This window comes from Myripristis murdjan, chromosome 17, assembly GCF_902150065.1.
Source record: "Myripristis murdjan chromosome 17, fMyrMur1.1, whole genome shotgun sequence".
NCBI classification, from domain to species: domain Eukaryota; kingdom Metazoa; phylum Chordata; class Actinopteri; order Holocentriformes; family Holocentridae; genus Myripristis; species Myripristis murdjan.
Window position 1 is genome coordinate 14,125,064 of NC_043996.1, and position 6,373 is coordinate 14,131,436.

Here is a 6,373-nt window from a genome sequence, read left to right on the forward strand (position 1 = left end):
ATGAGAGAAAGTCAAAGGAGCTAAAAAAAATCAGTCACCCTCATCAAAGTTTTCTAGTCTTCTATGGACCACCAGCTATATTTTCCTTTTTGTTTCAAGTTTTGAGACAGGCTAATGGTAGATAAAAACAGACGTGGATACCTGTATTTAAAATGTCATTCAAAGACATTGCATCCCTCAACCCTGAGGTAATATTTTGTCAGCCCTATGGATAAACATTCACTTTTTCCTCTCATCAAAAAGTGACAGACTGAATTCATAAAATTCTTCCATGATTACTTTTGTCAGTGCTTCAATAATCTCTCTCTCTCCCTCTCTTATACACACACACACACACACACGGACACACACACACACACCTCTACCTCTACCCTCTCCATTAACTCCACCGCTTCACGCAGCGCTTAATCAGCTGAAAACACAAGCTTCTCCTCCTCCCACTTAAACCTGGACACTGATAACTTTCACACGAGCGGCTCAGTTGCATGCAGAAACAGCTAGTCTTTTAATCAACCCTTAAGGCCTGAGGGCATTAGTGGATTTTCTCAGCGTCCCCTTGAATCACAGCAGATCATCCCTCTGCAGCGATCGTACCGGATGGCAGAGAGTCATGGTTCTCTGTGGACCGAGTATTGGCAGAATTATGAACCTCTGGCAGCCTAATTTAACCAGGCAATTAATCCAGCTAAAGAGGACAAATCTACCTTCCCCTTTATTACACACTGATTTGTTAAGCCCTCTCAGCTTGACTAGAGGCATCCTAACACCAGTCTTTTTTATTATTATTATTATTTCTTGAGATCAAGCAGCATCATGGCTTGTTAACCTGAACAGTAGTAGTAATGTGCAGACAAATAGCACATACGTATAGACAGGTGAAATTAAAGAAAAAAACAACATAAAGTGTCTCAGTAAGGTGTTGAGCCACCAACACCCTCCTGAGATGTACTGACAAAGGTGGTGTAGAGTACTGTCTAACATGTTGGTCCAAAATCTCCCATGGGTGTTAACTGGGTTGCCCATTGGGTTGGCACCTATAGCACACCTGTATGGCCTTAAGATTTCTTACGTTTTCCCCATTCCACCTGTGTTTTTGTGGGGATGTATTTTCTTGCCCACCATGAGGATTGAGTTAGGGGTTGTCATCATGGTCTGTAAAGCCCTTTTAGACTTTAAACTGTGATTTGGGGCTCTAAATAAACTTGAAAAAATGATTTGCATAAATTTCATCCTTATCAAACTATTCAGTATGCCCTCTTGCCCTGTTGAATGGGGTTCGCTGTCAGTCTAGAAGAGACCGCTCCCTCCCATCAGGATAGATATGTTTCATTATGGTCAGTCAGAATAACTTGTATTGATTTGCAGTGAGCCCTCCGTCTAAGTGGAAAATGCACCACTACAGCATAACAGAGCCAATGGACCCCCTCACTGTAGGGGTCCGGCATTCAAGTCTGTCCCATTCTCTTTGTGGACAGCATATATGACCTTGCCCACTTGACTAGAATATGGTGTCTCATCTGACAATATCATTTTTTTTCACATCACTATACACCAGTGCCTGTGGTTTTTGCACCAATGACCTCTCAAATAGGTATTTGTCTTTGTAATGAAGGCCTTATGCCCTGCAGTCCTACTATAACATCCCTCTCTATGTAGATTATATTTTACAAGAATGGTGCTCCATTCCTCCGATGGAGCTTCAAAGACGTGAAGAATCTCTGCTGACGTGCACTGAAGCTGTTCTGGTGGTTTGTGATGACCCACCAGCTTACATGTTGTTGTTGTTTTCCTTTGATTTGTCACCAGTCTGTGCCTGTAAATTTTGTTCAGATTATAGCCCCTTGATAATTATGGTAGTTTAAGGGTCACAACTTAAGAGATTACTATTTCTTTCTTTTTTCTATTCCTTCAGGCAAATATTTGTTAAATACACAAAATCCAGTGCACCCAAAATCAGGGGGAAAAAACCCTCCCCTTCCCCACACACAGCTTAGTGCGCCTCCCTCCACCACCCGTCCCCATCACCACAGCATCATCACCCCCTTAACCAGTCTGCCATTTAAAGTAAGCAGCGCCCTGCTTAGCTGGCACCTTTCACTTTTCAAGCAGCACTTAATTTACTGCAGGACATTTTAAATCTCCTGCCTGTATGGCACTGAGTCGCTGACAAATGCCTGGTTGCAAATGTATCTCATTGACTGCTGACTCGGTTGTATTACAAGCCGGCTGATAGGGGCTGCCACAGTAATATGGCCCTCAGGTTTATCCTCAGATGTTGAAGGAAGTGTATTAATTTGGCCTAGATGGGGCCTTATGAGAGTGTACCGGCAGGCAGCGACGAGCCCATCTCTCTCTCTCTCTCTTTCTTCCTTGCTCTCTCAACCCCCCTCGGGATTGAAGCTATCTGCCACAGAGCCAAAGCATATTCCACCATCAATGTGTCAGGGGGAAAGCTATTAAAACCGATTTACTTTTCCTAAGTATCATGAGAATAAGCACAAGATTTAGTAAAATCTCCCCCAGAGCCCGGAAAATCTTGGGGATTTTCCCCCTGAAATGTTTCCTAATGGACCGCTCAGAAGTGTCAGAAACTCTTGTCAGACTTGAATGTTGTTTTTTTCTCTTTTTTTTTTTTTTTTTTTTTTTTTTTTTTTTTGAAAGATTCCTAGGAGTCTTGCACCACTTTGGATTTCTGTGTATTTATAGGGAGCTGAAATGACAAAATTTCAAGTATGGGTGCTTCTGAACTTTTTATATAATCAGATAGGATGTGGAGTAGCCACAAACCTATTCACCAGTGTGCAATAACAGGGTTTCAGTGTAGACAAGGTTTAAGAGAAAATAATTTCCTTTGCATTCAAAACCTGTGTTAAAGTAAAGGTGAACTAAAAAAATAATTAGATGAAAAAGGAAAAGGGGAGTGAAAAGGTCTTAGGCCCACAGGACATCCTAAAATCACAGCTTTCCTGGGCCATGAAGTGCAGAAAAGCACTAAAAATTAATTTAGTAACTGTAGGCGAGCCAAACTGTATATAAATAAGCACAGGCCCCTCCACACTGGGTCACATGCATTTCCATATGAGGACCTCGGCTTTCCTTTTGTCAAATATGCCTCTGCTTTGCATCAGGATTGTACCTGTGTATGTCAGAAGAGCGCGTGAACTTGTATTTGTGTGTCAATAATTCATTTTCTCCCATTTCTCTGCTCTCCGCTTGACAACCCCTAATCCAGAAGTAGGCTACAGAGCTGCGATAACATGAGAAGAATGCCTGCTCTGGGCACCAGTACACATTATCAAAACGTAGGGGATCTGACAGGGATCCAACTAAGTCCTGTGTTACATTAAAAATGTGCAACATCTCCATGTGAATATTACTGACATTCATCCTAGTGCCTAAACCGAAATCATGTTCTTTCAATTTATTTATTTATTGGTTTCTTTTGATAACCTTTTTTTGAAACCTGCCAGAGCAATTAAGAAAAATAATCTCTTCTTGAATGATACAGTGAATAAATTTTGAGCCTTTTTGGGCAGTGGATTAATCGGGGAGAGCCTGGTTTGTCAGTGTGTAGCATCTCCTTTTATACACCAAACAACCAATGTGAGTCTCTTTGAGCGGGTCTCTCTCAACCGTGGGATTGATAAGAGCTGATACAGTATGCACATATAATCCATCAGGAATGTAATCTTCGCTAAGTGAACTTTAATACTTGGGCGCTCATGAGGAGTCACCGTCAAACACAACACATGAAATGCAGCAGGTTCAGTGGACAATACAGCTGTCCAACACCTGAGCCATTCAGAGAAACAATGACAGCCTCACAAGATTAAAATGTAATCTGTGATTTTGCTGAACAGCATGGCCAATAACTAATTAATCCATGACCTGAATTTGTATTTTTAAAAATCGGCTTTTTTTACCACAGTATGGAGTTTAGTTGGTAGATTCCTGTCTTGTCAGATAGAAGTTGGCACACTCCCTGGCCAGAGCTCCCAACCTGTCTCTTTCTCCTCTGTGTCATCTTTCATTTCCTTTTCACCCCCGGGTCTTTCTGTACCTGTCAATTTCTTTCTACAGTGTGACTCCTTAATCCACCTGAGTGCATGGAGGACAGTTTTGACATAAGAAGAAAAGATAGACTCCTAAGGAGAGGACCAGTATCTTTAGAGCCTGGGGGATAACCGGATTACGACGGCCATTTTGTGCTGCTGGCAGTTTTTCTTATTACCCATTTTTCCCCCCTCATCTCTCCCGAGTTGAAATGCCGCCCTTTCTTAGAAGTCACACCAAACACTGACTAGTACACAAAAAGACACTCTACAAAACCCATACTCTGTTTTTCCTAAATAAAAATAGCTGATAGATGTGCACGGAATCAAAATAAACTTGACAAAATGACAGTTAACGTGTTATCTAAGAGCATACAAGAACCAGCTTAAATCTAATCACATAATTTGTTGGTGCCATACTTCATGTTATCCATCTCTCATGTGGTCCTGCCTCGTGCACGGTTGAAAGCTCTCACAGACATTGTTCCTCTGTGGAAGTAATCATTGTCTCTGTGTGATGGTGGGTGCCTCCTGCGTCTGAGGCCTAAACCTACAGCATAGTAGATAACAGCGCAGCTATGAGGAGAGAGATCAACTGGCTGACCCCTGCTGCCAGTCAGTTTATCCCTCCAGCCCGTCTGCTCCAAAGAAACCCAGCTTGGTCCCCCCCAAAAAAACGCTTTTAGAAAACGTCTTATCATCTCCACCACTGATGCGGTGTGCACCACTGGATCTTTTATGTCCATTTATTTTGCCTTTGAAGAGGCCCGCTGCGCCATCGACTGTTGGAGGTAAATGAAATAAAGGCCTCCTCCTCACCGGCATCCTGATATCTAACCCGACTTTATCATCACTACCAAAAACAACACCACCAGCTCCAGCTAACTGCCACAGGTCTGTCTGCAGAGAGACACATCATGCTTCTGTCATGGGAATAATCCTCTTACTATACAAGCCATTTCGGGTGGCTTTTGGGTGGCCTGGGGGTTTCCACTTATACACAGACACCCACAAAGGCCAAATTTAATTCATATTGCTGAAATTTGTTTCTGAACAGTTGTAGTAACCAGCCATGTGTGTGTGATATTATTTGTAAATACCTGATGAACCAGTGCACCCATTAATACAAGGTAATGTAACAAAGTTATCTGTTTTATTATTACTGCTACAACACCCAAGTATTTTTCTATCAATGTCATTTCAATAACAGATAAGATGGCTCCAGTATATATTTGATCTGATAAGGAATAGTAATTATGAAAACTGTAACAATCAATGGAGTCACCCAGGACCAGTGAATTATGGCTGTGATTAGTATTGATTTTTTTTAAGCTATGAAGTGATGGACAAGGGAGAGGCAAGCAACTCATTCACATATTAAGAAAACTGCATGTCATGGTAAGGAATTTATATAAGCTTTTTCTCTCGAGCATGCCAGTTTTAGGCCTATAAATGGCTCAGTAAAAATTAAAATGTGAGCGTAATTATGCAGGAAAAAATTGTGATACAGATTTGAGTGCACGCCTCTTGTCTCAGCCCACTGATCCACCTGCATGGCACAGTGATCGTCTTTAACTCTGTTCAATAAATTGGCTCAGCAGGACAATAACATGCAGTTAATTTGACTAAGAACCTTGAGGTACATTGTTTCAATAAATACAACAAAGTTCATAACTGAGCAAATGAGGCAGAACCTCTGGAAGCTGCAGTGCAAAACGGCTCCAATAATTCCGCAGCACAACAGTTACAAAACCTTTCATTTTTAGCTTTTTTTTTCTCTCTCTCTCTCTGTCATGAGGCAGAACACTAAGTTGCTTCCTTCATTTGCTCCATGCGTGTCTCCACTTGCCTCATCAGAGATTTGGAGAGACTAAATGTTGGAGAGGAGGGGAAACGGGGGGTAGGCAACCCCTCAGAAATGTTGTACAGTTACTTTTTGTGAAGGGATTACAGTGCTCTCTCTCTCTCCCATTGGCTTGGCTCGACGTGACAGTGGCGTGGTGATGTGTGGTTGACATGCCCCGCACCATCCATAACAAGCTTCCAACTTGGTCTCGTGTGACTCCCATTCATGCGCGCTTGCTTTGCGCTCCCGAGGTTCTCTCTTTCCCCCCCACTTCGGGCCAATGCATCCAACTTCTTTTGGGAATACACTTTTGGAAACATTCTGACAGATGCACAGAATGATTTTTCACTTCTCAACTGAATCCATCCTTGAGACTTAATTGTTCACCGCTTGTGCCACTTCTCCCTTTGCGCACAGGAGCATGAGCTTTTCTTGGAGAGGTGAATACTAATTCAGAACAGGCCGGGCTTTGTCA